The sequence below is a fragment of the Gossypium arboreum genome, chromosome 13 (genome assembly GCF_025698485.1).
Source record: "Gossypium arboreum isolate Shixiya-1 chromosome 13, ASM2569848v2, whole genome shotgun sequence".
In the NCBI taxonomy this organism is placed as follows: Eukaryota; Viridiplantae; Streptophyta; class Magnoliopsida; order Malvales; family Malvaceae; genus Gossypium; species Gossypium arboreum.
Window position 1 is genome coordinate 33,165,880 of NC_069082.1, and position 20,553 is coordinate 33,186,432.

The 20,553-nt window shown below is 36.7% G+C and overlaps 1 non-coding gene across 1 annotated transcript; it reads right to left on the reverse strand.

The window, feature by feature from the left end:
• Positions 1–10,843: 10,843 nt before the first annotated feature.
• On the reverse strand, positions 10,844–10,950 carry LOC128287179 (small nucleolar RNA R71). Its single transcript, XR_008277874.1, has one exon. It is a non-coding gene; the product is annotated as a small nucleolar RNA R71 (small nucleolar RNA).
• Positions 10,951–20,553: the final 9,603 nt, after the last annotated feature.

The window sequence follows — 20,553 nt, forward strand, 5'->3', positions numbered from 1 at the left end:
GCTTGAAAATTGAAGAAACCCTAGCTATGGAGAGAGGGAGAATTGACAGCAACTAAGGAGGATGATGATCAATTTTGTGTTATTTTTCCCATTTTATTTCATTTAATATCCAAATGACCAAAATGCCCTCCTTACTAAACTTTCAAAAATTCCTTCCATGTCCTAATTTTGTCCATGAACTTAAAATTGGTCAAATTGCTATTTAAGACCTCCTAATTAATATTCCAAAACAATTTCATACTAAAACTTACGGGATGCAAATTTTGCAACTTATTCGATTTAGTCCCTACTTTCAATTTAAGTACTTTAGGCATAGAATTTCATCACGAAATTTTCACACAATCATGAAATCATATCATAAACCCCAAAATAATTATAAAACAATTATTTCTATCTCGGATTTGTGGTCACGAAACCACTATTCCGATTAGGCCCTAATTCGGGTTGTCACACACGAGCATATCGAATAAGTCTCACAAATTTCTGCTCGTACTGAGTTACGATCATACGACCCTATTTCAATTCCAAAAATTCGTTGCGTTTCTGGTCGATAAATCTTTGGCTGATGTATTTCTTATGGAACTCAGTCTGAAAGAATTCCTAGGTCGCTATCTCTTTTGGGACCACCGATACTACTATATTCCACCAGTGATATACGATGTCTCGTAATAAAGATATGTCACACTTTAAACATTCATCCGGAGTACAAGATAGCTCATCAAACACACGGATAGTATTATCAAGCCACAACTCAGCTCGTTCAGCATCATCATCATCATTAGCTTTAAACTCATCGACCTCGTGATTTCTGATTTTATCTACAAGAGGCCTTTTAAATCTCATCGGATCAATCATCGAAGGTACCACATGTATCAGAGATGGATTATTCAGGGGTGGAGGTTGTTGTACAACTAGATTAGTTCAGATATACTGAGTAAACCATTCGTTCATCATTTGATAGAAGGCTTGCTTAGCCTCCCCCTTATAGCTACTCGAGATAGGTAAAGATTCAACTGGCGCTGTCCCATGCGCAGGAGTAGGAACTACGCTCTCGACATCATCAGTTACAGCTCTGTCGAGATCCAATTACTATATGAAAGGACATTTTCAAATGTCAAAAGTCATCAAACTATCGCAGTATAAAATTATAGCATGTATAGCTAGACTCGCACATGCTACGTTAGTCCTATAACCGACTAAATCGTAGCTCTGATACCAATAAAATGTAGCACCCCTAACTCGTATGCGCCACCGAATTAGGGTTACGAGGTATTACTAATCAAGAACACAAATTAAAACTATCACCTACATGTACTTGAATTTCAATAGTCAATTTAATCTCTACTACCACATAGCTGATTATACTTTTAATTTAAACTCATAATACATACAGATAAATAGACTTCATTACACTTTAGTCGCATACTAAACACAAATGAATTACACAAAATGTACTACTTATAATCATTTGATAAAGAACATTTCATATTCAATATTCATTTAATATTAAGTTAAACATTTATACATCACATAAAACACATATAATTTTCATAATAGTAATTGACAAAAGTTACTATTCATTTGGTTAATTTCATCTTATTAATGAATATGCACATAATTATCATCATTTTTCCTTCCAACTTTGTTTCATTACAAACAAATATACAATTGCACATGGAAACATGTATAAACGTTTTATAATTTGCATTTTCTAAACACATCATTAAGCCATTTTCAAACATATTACATTTATCACATAGACCATTCATGTATAATATCTATAACATCATAACCAAAAGTGAGCTCAAACCATAACCAAAGTATGACCAAAATTATCATTGAGATTAAGCCATTTTCGCATGGCTTAAGTTATACATATTCAAGGTCGAACAAAATACATATTAGCCTATACATGCCATAAGTTCGAAAATACACTTTTAAAAATACCGAAGGTTGACGATAGTGTGGATGACTTCGATGACAATCCCCGAGCTCGTAACTTACAACCAAAATATATAAAACAGAGTAACAAAAACACACAGAGTAAGCTAACTTAGCTTAGTAAGCTTTAAGCAAATTAAACAACTGAAATGAACAATCAAAATATTTCAAACAAGCCAAATTGTATCATTAATGCTATACTTTAACACAAATAAGTTACCTTGGCCAACTACTAATATTTCTCATTTAGCATAATATTATTCAACTTTTCATTCCCAAAATAACACTATCTCAATTATGCTTACATTCAAACATATATACTCATGAATTAAACTCAACTTTATAAGCCAACATCATTCATTTAGTCTATTATAGAAAATCAAATATAATATCACATATAAACACACCTATTTGGCCGAATATTCAAGATCCAATATATCATCTTATAAATACTTACTTGTATGGCCGAATACTCAAGGTTCATTATATCATAACATATGGACAAATATACAAGTACAATATATCATCATATATGACCGAATATACAAGCTCAATAAAACATCACATGTAGTCAAATATTCAAGTTTAATATAACATCATATGTGACCAAATATACAAGTTCAATATATCATCACATATGTACATATCTATGTGGCCGAATATACAAGGTCATATAGATCAACTTACATGCTCAATTTCCACATCAATGTGAAGTCTTATAGGCATAGGCTTGAAAATAAATCACAGGTATAAAACCTACTAGGCATAAGCCTGAATCACACACCAGCACAAGGCCTGCTAGACCCAAGGTCTGATATTTATTCACCGTTAATAAGCCTGCTAGGCACAAAGCCCGATTAAATTCACCAGCACAAGACTTGTTAGGCTCAAAGCCCAAATATCACAATTATAAAGTCATTCCATAAACAGCTCATAAAACTTTCAGAGGTTTTAACTCAGTCGAATAAAACTCAACCACATTAATTCAATGTTAAACCACATTCGGCTACCCTACAATACAACTATAAAATTCGAATCATCATAGTAAACCATTTTATATTCGAAATAAATGATGTTTAATTGCTTAAAGACTTACCTCAGATATCGACGAATGTTATAAATCGGCTATTCGACTATTTTTGCTTTTTCTCGATCCAAGTCCGATTTCTTTTGTTCTTGATCTATATAATTTCAAATTAACCTCATTTAAACACAATTTCATTCAAATTAATCCAACAACACATAAATGGGAAAATTACCATTTTACCCCTGATATTTTATACTTTTACAAATTAGTCCTAATTGCATAAAACACAAAATACACAAAATCTCACCACATAATAGTTAGGCTGAATCTTTCTTATACTCATACTAGTCCATATATTTCATTTATTTTTTCAATTTAGTCCTAATAACTCAAAATCATCAAAAACTCCAATACAAAACATGTTAATCTAAAGCATATTTTTGATATTTCATCATCGAACATCACAAAACACAAATATTCATCAATGGCATAACTCAAAATATTCACTGAAATAAAAAATTCAAGCATGGGTTGGGTAGTATTCAAAGCAACGATCTCAAAAACGTAAAAATTATCAAAAACTGAACAAAAACTAACTTTTAATCAAGCTTCCAAAGTGTGGAATGCTTGAAATTTTCTAGAGCTTTATTTTTCTTTAGGTTTCGGTCAAAATGAACTAAAATGCATGGCTATATTATGTTTGTTTTATTTAATGTACATAATATTTCATAATTTACTTTAATAACCTCTATAATCAAATAATAAACCATAATTTAATAAGGCTACAACCGTCCAAGGCATAATATCATGGACAATTTGAAACATAAACACCCTATATTAAAAAGCCACTAACAATTTAGCCTTTATGATTTAAACTATCAAATTTTCAATTTACGCGATTAAGTCCTTTTTATCAAATTAAGCACACAAACAATTAAATTTTCGTACGAAACTTTCACACATGCAAATTCACATATAATAAACACGAAAAATAATATTTAAATATTTTTTTGACTCAAATTCGTGGTCCTGAAACCACCGTTCTGATTAGGGTCTAAATCAGACTGTTACAGATAGTTTCGTTGACATCAAGTTTTTGGCTCCATCGCTGGGGACTAGAATATTAGGAAAGTTTTACTTCTATTAATTTAGATTTTGTTTTACTTCTATTAATTTAGATTTTTTTATTTTTAATTTAATTCTTACATCTTAATTTTTCTTTTGCTTGGTTCTTACAGATTCTTTTGTTTTATGACTAGAGGCAACCCATTAGAACCAAGAGTTTTTTTATAGTGAAATTGAAAAGACTGCTCATAGAAATCGAAGAGAAAATAGAGAAGCAAAGCAATGTCAATAGGTTTTAATAGACGATCAAGAGTAAAAGGACATTACTGTTGAGATGGATGATAATCCTAGTAATCATCAACCTTTTTCTCCTCGGGCTATGTATGACTATGCTAAGTGATAACTCTTGAAAATAGTTATATTTCGTGTTTTTAGACCAAGCTAGTTTCTTGTGGTTGGGTACCTTTAGTTGCATTTTAGGACATTTCATTAGTATGTTATCATTGCATTAGGAGCTTGGGATGTGTTTAAGTAGTAGGTACTTTTAATTGCTTGAGGTAGGGTTGTGTTTGGTGGTTTGGTAGGTGCATGTAGAGGAACAAGAAATAAATGAGTGACGGGTAAAAGGTTGGAAAGTTTGCCAACATAAATGCGATGACAATTCCAGGAAGACTGAGTCAACACTCAACGCATACCAGTTTCAGCCCAACTGTACTTGTACCAGAAAAATCTACCTAAAAAAGAGGAGAAGATATTCTTGGGCTATTGGCTTTTATCCTAAAAAAAAGAATTTAAAAAAGGAGAAGATAATCTTGGGCTGTTGAAAAAAGAATTTAAAAAGAGGACAAGATAAACATGGTTGTTGGATTTACCCTAGAAAAAAAGCCTATAAAAAGCCAAAAGAAATCCAAAAAAGACGAACAAGGGTAGAGATCCATAGGCAAAACTAAAGGGTAACGGTTGAGTAGAGACAGAAAGATGAAGACGAAGGCAGTCCCTCTCACCCATTACAGGACACTGTGTCACTGGAGTGTGAATTGGACATGCAAAAGTTGTCTTCCCGTCTTTCTTCTATTATTTTTTAACTATTTCTTCGTGAATTGATTTGATGAAAATGATGTTGAATGATATTTTGATTTTGAATTTTATTTACCAATCCATGAGCTAAATCTCATAGGGTTGGGATTACATGATGAAACCTTTATTTTCTTTAATGGTTGAAGTATAGATCTAAATTAATTTACTGTTTCATTCAATTATTTTTATTTCTAAATTGTATGCATGCAATCTATAGACATAGATGACTGTTCGACATGCCCATAAACTAATTTAATTCTGAAATGGTTGGATTAGATAGACTGAAATTGAATTACATGAGCAAGTATTCGATAGATACTTGTAGTAGACTCTAGACATATAGCAGTGTTCATACAGAAGGAAATAGTATAGGGTTGTAACACCCCAAACCCGAGACCATCGCCGGTGTCGGACACGAGGGGTTAACAAGCCAAGTTCACATGTTTTGCCCACCAATTTGACATTTCCAGTCAGGCTGGAAAACTGCGTCACTGTCGCCTTAAAAATCATATCTCGAGTTTCAAAACTCGGAAACTGGTTTCGTAAATTTTCCCTGAATTTAGACTCATATATCAATCCATGGATTTATTTCTAGAATTTTTGGTCGGGCCAATTGGTACAGTTTATTAGTTAAAGTCACCCATGTTACAGGGATTGACTGCTCTGACCTTCGCGGGTTATAACTTGAATATCTCTCTGTACAGGGCTTTAACACTGGTGCCGTTTGTTTCTAATGAAACTAGACTCAAAATGGAATCTGTAAATATAATGCATGACTCCTAATTCTTTCTGGATAATTTATAGTAAATTTTTAAAGTTGCGACAGGGGACCCAGAAACCGTTCTGGCCCTGTCTCACAATAGCCTTAATATCTCTTAACATGTAACTCCTATGACCATTTCGTTTCTTCCATATGAAAATAGACTCATCAAGGTTCATTTACATAGCTTATTCACTATTTAATACCATTCCTACACATTTTGGTGATTTTTCACATTCACGTCACTGCAGCTGGCAGCATCTGTTTTTAAGGTAGGTCTTACCTATTTGGTAGTCTCCATGAACTAACTAGTCTTGCCATACATAGGTTCATATATGATCATTTTAACCATGCCAATGGCTGATCATGTGACCAACATTCCCATTTCCAATCCATAGCCACATCATGACACCAAATATATACATACAAACCACAAATAGTCTAAGTTCATGCTTCCTTTTTGAGCCATTTTCGCATGGCCGTACATATATACATCACAACATATTTAACCAACAAGGGGTAGTCCTATACATGCCATCTCAAGTTCAACCAAAATTTATACCAAAATGGAGGCTTGATAGTGTGGATGACTTGACTTCAACGATCCCAAATCCGATTGCTTGAGCGAAATCTAGAAAAGCGAGAGCCAAAGCAACGGGGTAAGCATTTTATGCTTAGTAAGTCTCAAGGAATATAATCAACTCTAATTACAGCAATACATTCACATAGCCAAATGCATCATTTCATTAATACACATTCTTACTTCACACTTCATCATTATATAATTTCACAAAGTATCAATCAATTCAATAACTGAAATTCATTAGTCGATTGAGCGAATGTTGCTCAAACATGTCGACTTTCCGATGCACATATAAACGTACCTCATTCTTTGGGCTTTTTGAGTGTACTCATTGAATTTATTACAGCAACCAACACTCACCTCCAACCCAAGATTCTTGAATATAACCGGATATAACCATGTGCACAAATGCCTTGGTCTTAGCCGGATAGAATGTCTCGCACGAATGCCTTGGTCTTAGCCGGATGTAGCCACTAGCACAATTGCCTTGGTCTTAACCGGATATAATTTCCAGCATAATTGTCTTGAGTTTAGCCGGATATCATTCAATTTCCCATGAACACATACATCAATTATCATTGGACATACATAATTCATTTTAGTTACTAAGGCTCAAACGCAATTATAGTCACAAGCATATTAGCGCCGGGACTTAGCCCGGGTAGAATTCAAATACTCATGCACACATAATCAATAATCAATACACATCCATACTTTATTTCACATAATTCAAGTAGGGTCACTTCTTGAGGACTTACCTCGGATGTTGTCGAGCGGCTTTTTCGGCTATTCGATCACTTTCTCCTTCCCTTGTCCAATTGTGGCCCTCTAAGCTCTTGAGCTAATTCAAACAAATTCAATTTATTAAAACCTCATTGTGCTAGCTTATGGCGAATATGACAATCATGCTCCTTTTCAACTTCAATCATGATAAAACAAAAAGAAAGCTCAAAATCTTACTCAAGAGTAGACAATCCATCATTGCATGCATCATCATCAAGCTTCACACTTAGCATGCAATGGCTTTATCACCATAACAACTTTGGCCAAATACCATTTCCATGGCTTAACAAAGATTTGAGCCATGGCTAACATGCACATCAAGTTAGCAACCAAAACATGCATGAAACTCCTAACACAACCTCATACATACCTTAATCTTGATGCAAACTTAGCCAAATCTCCTTCTAGATCTCTTCCAAACCAAGCATGAAGCAAAAATCCTCCTTCTTCCTTAGTTTTGGCTCAAAGAAAGGATGAATAAAATTTTTTCTTTCCTTCTCTACAACTCACGGCAATGGGGGAATACCTCACTCACACACATTTTTTTTCATTCTTTTCTTACCCATACACCTTTGTTTATTATTTCTCCCTAATGCACCAACAAAACATGTTTCATGACATGTTTTGCCCATCCTCTCTTGCCATGGCGGCCACTTCATGTTGGGGGAAATTTGACATGCAAATCCCTTATTTTTGCATGCATGAGCAACTAGTCATCACACATTTCCCCATCATACTTTCAAAGTTCACTACTAGGTCCTTTCTAGTGAAATTCGCATTTATAACACTAAATCGAAACATCAAAAATGTCACACACAAATTAACACATATCATAGGCATCAAAATAAATTTTAAATTATTTTTATGCCTCGGTTTTGTGGTCCTGAAACCACATCCCGACTAGGGTCAATTTTGGGCTGTCACAAGGGTATCGTATTAAAGGCCTATAGACACGGGCAAGGTAACTTGAGGTTTTTGTTCTCTAAAGAAGCAAACCACTTTAGAACCCTTCTGAGCAATAGATTGATTATGTTGGTAAGGCGTATTTTGTTGGTAAGGCGTTATGTGATTTAGGAGCAAGTATAAATCTAATGCCTTTGTCTATTTTCAGGAAGCTGGGAATCGGGAAAGCAAGACCCATAGCAGTCACGCTGTAGCTTGCTGACCGGTCTTATACACATCTGAAAGGTAAAATTGAAGACATGCTAGTAAAAGTAGAGAAGTTTATTTTTCCAATCGATTTCATTATTTTAAAATGTGAAGCTAACAAAGATGTATCGATTATCCTTGGAAGACCTTTTCTTACTATACGTAGAACTTTAATCGATGTGTAGAAAGGTGAACTGACCATGAGGATGAATGACCAATAGGTCACGTTCAATGTATTTAATGCATTGAAATGTGATGATGAGAATAAAGAATGTCGTGCCATTGAATTGATAGAAACAACAGTGGAAGAAGAGTTCATGAGATTTTTCCATAGAAATTCTGAATTTGATGAAGGTTCATTTGAGTGAAAACCCTTGTGCACTTTGCTAGAGTAAAATAGACCTTTCAATTTTGATGAACAATGCTTGGTAGCTCATGTATATTCGCATGGAGTTGTTGATGTCAAGGACATGAAAATGGGGGACATATTTAAAGTTAATGGATAATGCTTGAAGCACTACTAGGGTGCTCATATAGAGCAAGACAAATAGTCCATTGGGTTTTGAGATGTTTAGCTTCAACATTTTGAATATTATTTTTATTTTTATTTCATTTTGTGGATTTAAATTTTTTTCAGTTATTTCCTTTCCCTTGCTTAAAAACTATAGGAGGGGAAGAGGTTGGGACGCAAAGCTCATTGAGATGAATCCTGCTAATAAAGAGAATGTGACCAAAGCACTAAAGGAATAACCAGAGGAAATAGAGTTTGTCAGCATTGAGACTAATCGTGAGGATACAAAGGACACAAATCCCTGAGTTGCACCACCAGTGGACAACACTATGGTTGTTCCACCTCCTTTTAGTGAACTATAACTGCATAAGACCGTGACATCGATCAAATAATTGATGAGCTTACAAAGACCAACAAGGATTGGGCTGAAATGATCCCAATGAAGATGAAGTAGAGGTACAAGGCTGTTGCTCGTAAATCAACCCATCAGACAGAATGAAGTATCTATAATACAGTCTAAGCAAGGAAAGTTTTCTTTTCCTTTCATACATATTGCATTGCATATATTTTGCCTTGACATTGTCTGTTTATAGATAGTTTGCATATATCTATTCATGCTTTGAGGACAATGCATCCCTAAGTTTTAGGGGTGTATTATGCATTTACATATCTAGTATGTATGTTAATCCTAGTATAGTTAAGTTGTTTTCCAATGCCATGTGATTATTAAGTACTGTTTTTTCTACAAGAAGTTCAATCTTTACTTCTGATGTTCGATGATGAGCTTATATTCTTCAGTATATCTAGAACATGTGATAATGGATGAGGCGAGTTTAGCTTAGGTTAGATTGCGTGAAAATTAATTCTTAAAAATGAGATGTTCTATACTAAGTTTTTTTTTTCCTTTTTGATTATAGCAAGTGTTTTCTGATGAACTTAGGGTTTTTGAAACCAAACTCAGTCATTTAACCATGACATTACTTAAATAAAGGACAATAGACACTTCAATGCTTAGAATTGCTGAGTAAGTCAGCACCATTTTGTTTGCTCCATCATGCTGTTGACTAGAAAGGTGAGTCTGAGTAAGAGTGTGTAATAAAGAAAAAGGGGCACTCCACAGTAGTAATGGGCTAAGTAGTTAAGGAGGTAGTTTTTGCTTTACCCATCCTTTTAGTCAAAAGCCTTAGATTCAAGAGTGATTTTTTATATAAATTGTGACATGATTGAGTACTAGGTAATTCGATGTATGCTCTATTGTCATTATGAAGTTAAAGAATTTTGTGACATGCTAAATCCCCTAATGTTATAACCAAAAAAAATAAAAAAATAAAAAGAAGAGAAAAAACAAGTACAAATAAATAACTTGAAAAGGCTATGAGCAAAGGTTACAAAGTAACTTGAGTTTAGGTAAGAAATGAACTGAGTGCATTAGGAGATATTTCATATGGCCAGAAAGCATACATGAGTACTTAGGAAATTTTATTTTTAGGGACAAATTTTCTGCATTTTGTTGAAACAAAACTTTGACATTCGACCAAGTTTTTGGAGAAAAAAGACAGTTGAGAACTGATGTATATGTTATTCTTTTCATAGATTAACAGTACAAGATAGTTATATACAAGGGAAAAAGTTTATGCATATTTTGCTTGAGGACAAGTAAAAACTCAGGTTTGGGGTGTGATAACTCTTAAAAAAAATATGTTCAGTTTGATGGGTTGAAAGATGAAGATTCGAATGCTATTTAGCTAACTTTTAAAAAATATACGACACATCACATTTAAGATTAATGGCATTTTTGATGATGTCATATGCTTACAGTTATTCCCATTCTCTTTGATGAGCAAGGTAAAATAGTGGTTGAATTCACTTATACGGGGTTCCATCACGACTTGGGCTTAGATGATTGAGAAGTTTCTATTGAAGTATTTTGCAATGGCCAAAACAACTAAGGTGAGGAATGACATCTCCTTTTTTGCTTAACTTGAGCTTGAGACATTATATGCTGCATGGGAGAGATTTAATAATCTTCTGAGAAGGTGTCCTCATCATGTGTTATTCTTGTGGCTTGAAGTCCAAACATTTTACAATGGTTTGAATCCCATGTCTAGACAAATAATTGATGTATAATGTAACACCCCGTACCCGAGACCGCTTCCGGAGTCGGACACGAGGGGTTAACGGGCTTAAACCACTCGTTTTCACAGTCCATTTTAAAAATTTCCAGGCAGTTGGCTGACTGCATCACTGTCACCTTAAAAATCATATCTTGAGTTCCAAAACTCGAAAATCAGTTTCGTAATTTTTCCCTGAAACTAGACTCACATTTCCATCTACAGATTGTTTTCTAGAATTTTTGGTTGGGCCAATTAGTACAGTTTATTAGTTAAGGTCCCCCATGGTACAGGGATCAACTACACTAACCTTTTCGTATTACGACTTGGATATCTCCCTGTACAAGGCTTCAATACTGACGCTGTTTGTTTCTAAAGAAACTAGACTCGAAAAGGAATCTGTACATATATGGCATGACTTCTAATTATCTCTGGTAAATTTATAGTGAATTTCCAAATTCGGAACAGGGACTCCAGAAGCCGTTCTGGCCCTGTCTCACAAAAACTTAAATATCTCTTAACATACTGTTCATATGATCGTTTAGTTACTTTCCTATGAAAATAGACTCGTCAAGGTTCATTTACATAATTTATTCACTATTTAATTCCATTCCTACTATTTTTAGTGATTTTTCACATCCACGCCACTGCAGCTGTCAGCATCTGTCTTTAAGGTAGGCTTTACCTATTTCATAGTTTCCATGACTCAACTAGCCCTTTTATATATATAGCACAAAATAAGATCATGATTAACCATCCCAATGGCTAATCGTTTCCAAACATTTCCATACCTCTTAATGATCAACATACAAATGATTATAATACCATGCCCAAAGTGTATATAAGTCATTTTCGCATGGCTATCCAAATTTATACAAAACCAAAGGGGTATGTGACCAATAACAAGAAGGGTAGTCCTATACATGCCATTTCAAAGTTCAACCAAAAGTATACCAAAAGGAGCTTTGATAGTGTGGGCGACTTCGACTTCAAAATCCCGAGTCCGATAGCTGAAGAACCAAAATCTATAAAACAGAGAATCAAGAAGCGGAGTAAGCATTAAATGCTTAGTAAGTTTTGAGCAAAGAATTTAGACACAACCAAAGTATAGCATTCATGTAGCTAAACAGATAATTTCATATGCACGAATTCTCAATATCATACTTACTTCACATTACCAACCCTTATATTCATACACAAAGATCAACTTAGCCAAAGGCCGGTAGCTCAATTATCAACTGAGCGAATACTCATTTGTAAGGGCTCAACTAATTCAAAGCACATACGAAACATACCTCATTGTTGGGATTTTACCCGCGTATTAACTGAAATTTTACAGCAAGATCATTCATTCCCGAATCACGTACCTTCGGAATTTAACCGGATATAGCTACTCGTTCAAATGCCTTCGAGACATAGCCCAGTTATAGTAACTCGCACAAATGCCTTCGGGACTTAACCCGGATTTAGTAACTCGCACCAATGCCTTGGGCTTAGCCCGAATTAGTAACTCGCACAAATGCCTTGGATCTTAGTCGGATTTAGTAACTTCGCACAAATGCCTTCGGATCTTAGTCCGGATATAGTCACTTAGCACAAAGCCTTCGGGACTTAGCCCGGACATCATTCGAATAACCATGCACATTTATCAATAAATCATGACACATTCGTATTTCATTTTCATTAGCAAAACTCAAACACAAGACACTTATCACACTTGCAATTTCGCTCAATAGCCACACACAAAGAGCATGATTTTGATTTGCTTAAAACATGATCTAATCAAATCATAATCTAAGTTCCATTACTCAAAAACTTACCTCGGATGTCGTCGAACGATTTTGATGGCTATTCGACCACTTTTTCCTTCCCTTTATCGGATCTAGTTCCCCTTTGCTCTTGAGCTTAATTTAACAAATAAATTGATTTAATCATTTGAGAATCAAAAGAGGAACTCAAGGTACTTAGCCCATATATATACATTAGACACTAAAGTCACATACATATGAAATCATGAATCAACTCAACACATTAGCCAATATTCACCTTAGCCGAATTTTCTATGTCAAGATAAAGCCATCAATATGTTTACCTATGGCCGAACATACACATCAACCTATGTTCTCATTCATGTGGTCGAGTATACATGTCTATGTTGGGGCCGATTGCAACACTTAATACATTCTGCAAGTATGGTCACTTGTATTGACTAAACACCATTTTGTTTCAAGTTCAAAACTTGGCTAATACACACATATACACTAGTAAATCAAACACTAGCATTTGCACTTCACCTTTCTACCATTTCTCATCCAATAACGTGAACAACAACATATTTCTCTTCTACTTCCTACCATGGCCGAATGCATCACAACACCATACCATTTCAATTTTGGTCATGGTTGAACAAGGAACTTAATGTCTCACTCAAGGATGCTAAAAAGGAGATTCAAGAGTCATCAATCCACCATCACATGCATCATTACAAGCTTCACTTTTAGCATGCAAATAACATCAACACAAATCCACCTTAGCCGAATATCATCTCCATGACATAGTAAAGATTTGAACCATGGGCTAGTTAGAACTCAAGCTAACAAAAAAAAAACATGCATGAATCTCATGGCACAACATCAAACTTACCTTCACCTAGCTACAAGCATGGCCGAATCTCTTCAACATTTCCTCCCTTCTTTCTTTTGAATTTTTGGTCAAGAAGAATGAAAAAAGGATGGCCACATTTTTTTTCTTTTGTTTTCATCCTTTTCTTTCTCCTTTCTTTTTCTTTTTTTTTTCCCATTTCTTTATTACTAACTTTATTTTATTGTTTCCTCCCATGATGCACCAACACAACATGTCTATGACATGTTTTGCCCATCATCCTTTGTCCACCCTAATGTCATGGCCGGCCACTACTAGATGGGGGGAAAAATTGACATGCAAGTCCCCCCTTTTTCAACATGCACTAATAGGTCCTTATGTTTTGATCTATCACATTTCAAAAGTGTCACACATAAGTCCTATTGACTAAATTCACATGCAATTTACTAAATCGAAGCTTAAAATTTTCACGCATTTATTTTAGACAATAAATATCATATTCAAATAATTTAGTGACTCGGTTTAGCGGTCCCGAAACCGCTTTCCTACTAGGGTCACTTTAGGGCTGTCACAACTCTCCCCCACTTAAGAAATTTTCGTCCCCGAAAATCTTACCGGTAAATAAGTTTGGGTATCGTTCTTTCATGGCATTCTCGGTTTCCCAAGTAGCTTCTTCGACTCTGTGTTTGAGCCATAACACTTTTACTAATGGAACCCTTTTGTTTCGCAACTCTTTCACTTTACGAGCTAGGATACGAATCGGTTCTTCTTCATAACTCAAGTCAGATTGAATTTCAACTTCTGATGGATTAATCACGTGTGACGGATCGGATCTATAACGTCGAAGCATCGAAACATGAAAGACGTCGTGAATCTTTTCAAGTTTAGGGGGCAAAATCAATCTATACATAATCTGGACCAACTCGTTCGGAGATTTCAGATGCGCCCAATGAATCTCGGGCTCAACTTGCCCTTACGGCCGTCTGAGTATCTTTTTCCAAGGCGAAACTTTAAGAAACACTTTATCTCCCATCTGATATTCAATGTCTTTTCGTTTCAAATCCGCATACGATTTCTGACGATCTGTGGCTGCCTTCAGACTTTCACGGATTACCTTTACTTTCCGTTCAGCATCTTTAATCAAATCAACTCCAAAAATTTTACCTTCACCGAGCTCGGTCCAAAACAATGGCGTACGGTATTTTCGACCATACAAAGCCTCGTAAGGTGCCATCTTAATACTTGACTGAAAACTATTGTTGTAAGCGAATTCAATCAAAGGTAAATACCATTCCCATGAACCACTAAACTCGAGGATGCAACATCTCAACATATCCTCAAGTATCTGAATTATCCGCTCGGATTGACCATCGATTTGTGGATGAAAAGCGGTGCTAAAATGAAGCTTGGTACCCAAAGCTTCTTGCAATTTCTTCCAAAATCGTGAGGTGAATCTCGGATCTCTATCCGACACGATAGAAATAGGTACCCCGTGTAATCTCACAATCTGAGAAACATATAATTCAGCTAATTTATCCATTTAAAAATCCGTGCGTACGGGGATAAAGTGAGCCGACTTAGTCAATCTATCAACAACGACCCAAATCGCATCTTTCTTACTTGCCGACACTGGCAACCCAGATACAAAATCCATCGTTACTCGATCCCATTTCCATTCAGGTATCATGATCGGTTGGAGTAAACCCGAGGCACTTGATGTTCGCCTTCACTTGTCGACATATTAAACACTTGAAATAAAATCGGAAATGTCTCGTTTCATACCATGCCACCAAAACTGACGTCTTAGGTCGTGGTACATTTTCGTACTCCCCGGGTGAATTGACATTCGGCTACAATGAGCTTCATTCAGAATCATCGAAATGAGTTCTGAATTTCTTGGAACACACAACCGATTTCTGTACCTCAAACAATCGTTATCATCAATTTGAAACTCCGATTCCACATTCGGAACACATTCAGCCTGTTTTGCAACCAACTCATCGTCGACTTTCTGAGCTTCACGAATTTGATGAATTAATAATGGTTTGGCCTTTAATTTGGCTACTAACACATTGTCGGGTAGAAATGCACAAGTGTACATTCATCGCTCGTAAAGCAAGCGGTGATTTCGGCTTAAGGCGTCCGCAACCACATTAGCCTTTCGGGTGATAATCAATGACAAGCTCATAATCTTTTAACAACTCGAGCCAACGTCTTTGACGCAGATTCAAGTCTCTTTGAGTCATCAAATATTTGAGACTTTTGTGATCCGAAAATACATGGCACTTCTCACCAAATAAGTAATGTCGCCATATTTTCAAGGCGAATACGATGGCGACTAATTCGAGATCATGAGTCGGATAATTTTTCTCATGTGGCTTTAATTGTCTCGACGCATAGGCCACAACTCGACCTTCTTGCATCAATACGCAACCTAACCCAAGTAGGAGGCGTCACTATAGATGAAAAACTCTTTGCACGATTCGGGCTGCACTAAAATTGAGCTTCATCAAATAAGTTTTCATTGATCAAAACTTTTCGACATTTTTTCGTCCATTCGAACTTAACATCTTTTGAAGTAGCCGTCATGGGTATGGCTATCATCGAGAAACCTTTACAAACCGCCGGTAGTAGTAAGCAAGTCCGAAAAAGCTCGAACCTCGATAATATTTCTTGGAGGCTTCCAGTTAAGTATGGCTGAAATTTTGCTCGGGTCAACTCGAATACCGTCACGGATACCACATGACCCAAGAAGCTAACCTCTCTTAACCGAACTCACACTTCTTGAACTTAGCATATAATTGCTTATCCGTAAAATTTGCAATACTAATCTCGGGTGCTCGGCATGTTGGTCTCATCTCTTGAATAGACCAAGATGTCGTCAATGAACACAACTACGAACCGGTCCAAATATCGTCAAGATCTGATTCATCAAATCCATAAATCTGCGGGGCATTAGTGAGCCCAAAGCGGCATCAAGAAGAACTCGTAGTGGGCGTATCTCGATTCGAAAGCGGTTTGGGTATATCGAATCTCGAATTAGAATCGGTAATACCCGATCTCAAATCTATCTTTGAAAACACCGAGGCTCCCTTTAGTTGATCAAACAAATCATCAATGCGTGATAAGCGGATATTTATTCTTTATTGTCACTTTATTCAGCTGACGATAGTTAATGCACATCCTCATGGTTCCGTCCTTCTTTTTCACAAACAATACTGGTGCACCCCAAGGTGAGAAACTTGGTCGAGCGAAACTTCTATCCGTCAACTCTTGCAACTGAGCTTTCAATTCTTTTAACTCGGTTGGTGCCATACGATACGGAGCTATCGAAATTGGCTTAGTCCCAGGTACCAAACTCTATCTCCCGAACAGGTGGTAAACCCGGTAATTCTTCGGAAAAAACATCCGGGTATTCACAAACCACCGGCACAGATTCGGGTTTCTTTTCCAATTCCTTGTCATCAAGTACATACGCAAGGTATGCTTCGCACCCTTTCTTACATATTTACGGGCCAACATTGCGATATTACGGTGGCAACCCCTTTAAGTCCATAGACTCAACCCGGATTATCTCGTTATTTTGCATCTCAAATCAATAGTCTTGCTTTTGCAATTCGAGAACCGCATCATGCACGGTCAACCAATCTAAACCGAGGATAACATCAAATTCATCAAACGGCAACAAACATCAAGTCCGCCGGAAAGCAGAACCTCAAGTACTAGAGGACATTTCTTACACACTTTGTTGACAAGCACGTAATGACCCAAGGGATTTGACACCGAATTACGAACTCGAGAGACTCAATAGGTAAAGTCTTCTTTGGATGCTAAGGTTTCGCATATATAAGAATGAGTAGAACCAGGTCAATCAAAGCAATCACATTAGTATCAAAGAGAGTAAAAGTACCGGTAATAACATCTGGCGAGGAAGCATCCTCGCGTGCGCGTATAGCATAAGCCCTAGCAGGAGCACGAGCCTCAAATCTGGTCGTAGCATCTCTAGATCCTCTCTGACCACCACTAGCATTACCCGTATTTCTAGATGGTCTACCTCGAGCAGTGGTAGCACCCGGTTTCCCACTCTGATTTACATTCATTCGGACAATCTCGGGCAATCTTTGATAAAGTGGTCGGTGACTGCACTTGTAACAGGAGTCGTCATGGAATCTCTGACTCCCTCGAGTGCCATTTACCGCAATACCGACACTCCGTTCTGTCTCGACGGTCATTTTCAACACTTGCGACTGAAGTGACTCGTGCACTCACAGGGGGTCGATCACGGTCTCATCTAGAAAAACCCAATGTGTCTCTAGATCGCCCCAAATCCTCTCTAAATTTCTTCGATGGCTGTTGAAAGGGCCTCCCCGAAGACCTCTTACGAAACTCCTTTGCTCCCATATCAGCTTTTCTTTTCTCCATACTGAGCTCCTCGGCTTTGCAAGTTCGCTCAACAAGTACCACAAATTCTCGGATTTCCAAGATGCCAACATACAGCTTTATATCATCATTTAGTCCATCCTTGAAACGTTTACACATTACGGCTTCTGAGGAAATGCATTCTCATGCGTATCGGCTAAGCCTCACAAATTTTTGTTCATAGTCGGTAACCGACATGGAACCTTGTTTAAGTTCAAGAAATTCCTTCCGTTTTTCATCCATAAATCTCTGACTGATATACTTTTTCCGAAACTCAGTTTGGAAAACTCCCAAGTTACTTGCTCTCTAGGCACAACAGAAGTCAACATATTCCACCAATAGTAGGCAGAATTACGTAGCAAGGAGATAGTACACTTTAGGCACTCATCGGGTGTGCAAGATAGCTCATCGAGTACCCGGATAGTGTTGTCCAACCAAAATTCAGCTTGCTTGGCATCATCGCTGTCTGTAGCCTTAAATTCGGTAGCCCCATGTTTTCAGATTCTGTCAACTGGGGGCTTATTTGACCTTATTTGGTCAGTTATCGAAGGTATTGTAGGTGCGGGGGTTGTGTTTGTCGGGAATGAAGGTTGTGGAACAGCCGTATTAGTTCGAATGTATTGGTTGAACCAATCATTCATCACGCTATAAAAAGCTTGCCTAGCCTCATCATTCGGATTGCTAGCAATAGGTTGAGAGTCCGCCGGCCCTGTCCCTTGCGCGGGAGCAGGCGCTACACTCTCAAGAACATCAGCTACCGCTCGGTCGGGATCGGGATCCATTACTATAAATAAACACATTTGCAAATGTCAGAAATCACCACACTATCAAATAATCACAAAATGGCATGTATAGCTAGACCCACACGTATTACGGTAGTCCTAGAATCGACTAAATCGTAGCTCTGATACCAATAAAATTGTAACACCCGTGCCGAGAGGCGTCACGGAGTCGGACACGAGGGGTTAACGGGCTTAAACCACTCGTTTTCACAGTCCATTTTAAAAATTTCTGGCGGTTGGTATTGCGTCCTTTATCACCTTAAAAATCATATCTTGAGTTCCAAAACTCGAAAATCAGTTTTGTAATTTTTCCCTGAAACTAGACTCATATGTCCATCTACGATTTTTTCTAGAATTTTGGTCAGGCCAATTAGTACAGTTTATTAGTTAAGGTCCCCCATGTTACAGGGATTGACTACACTGACCTTTTTGCATTACGACTTGGATATCTCCCTGTACAGGGCTTCAATACTGACTTCGTTTATTTCTAAAGAAACTAGACTCGAAAAGGAATCTGTACATATATGGAATGACTTCTAATTATCTCTGGCCCTATCTCACGAAAACTTAAATATCTCTTAACATACTGTTCATATTATCGTTTCGTTACTTTCCTATGAAAATAGACTCGTCAAGATTCGTTTACATAATTTATTGACTATTTAATTCCATTCCTACTATTTTTAGTGATTTTTCACATCCATGTCACTGCAGCTGTCAGCATCTGTCTTTAAGGTAGGCTTTACCTATTTCATAGTTTCCATGATTCAACTAGCCCTTTTACATATATAGCACAAAATAAGATCATGATTAACCATCCCAATGGCTAATCGTTTCCAAACGTTTCCATACCTCTTAATGATCAACATACAAATGATTATAATACCATGCCCAAAGTGTATATAAGCCATTTTGCATGGCTATCAAATTTATACAAAACCAAAGGGTATGTGACCAATAACAAGAAGGGTAGTCCTATACATGCCATTTCAAAGTTCAACCAAAAGTATACCAAAAGGAGCTTTGATAGTGTGGGCGACTTCGACTTCAAAATCCGAGTCCGATAGTGAAGAACCAAAATCTATAAAGCAGAGAATCAAGAAGCGGAGTAAGCATTAAATGCTTAGTAAGTTTTGAGCAAAGAATTTAGACACAACCAAAGTATAGCATTCATGTAGCTAAGCAGATAATTTCATATGCACGAATTCTCAATATCATACTTACTTCACATTACCAACCCTTATATTCATACACAAAGATCAACTTAGCCAAAGGCGGTAGCTCATTTATCAAGCGGCGAATACTCATTTGTAAGGGCTCAACTAATTCAAAGCACATCTGAAACATACCTCATTGTTGGGATTTTACCCGTATTAACTGAAATTTTTACAGCAAGATCATTCATTCCCGAATCACGTACCTTGAATTGAACCGGATATAGCTACTCGTTCAAATGCCTTGGGACATAGCCCGATTATAGTAACTCGCACAAATGCCTTGGGACTTAACCCGGATTTAGTAACTCGCACCAATGCCTTGAGCTTAGCCTGAATTAGTAACTTCGCACAAATGCCTTCGGATCTTAGTCCGGATTTAGTAACTTCGCACAAATGCCTTTGGATCTTAGTCCGGATATAGTCACTTAGCACAAAGCCTTGGGACTTAGCAGGACATCATTCGAATAACCATGCACATTTATCAATAAATCATGACACATTCGTATTTCATTTTCATTAGCAAAACT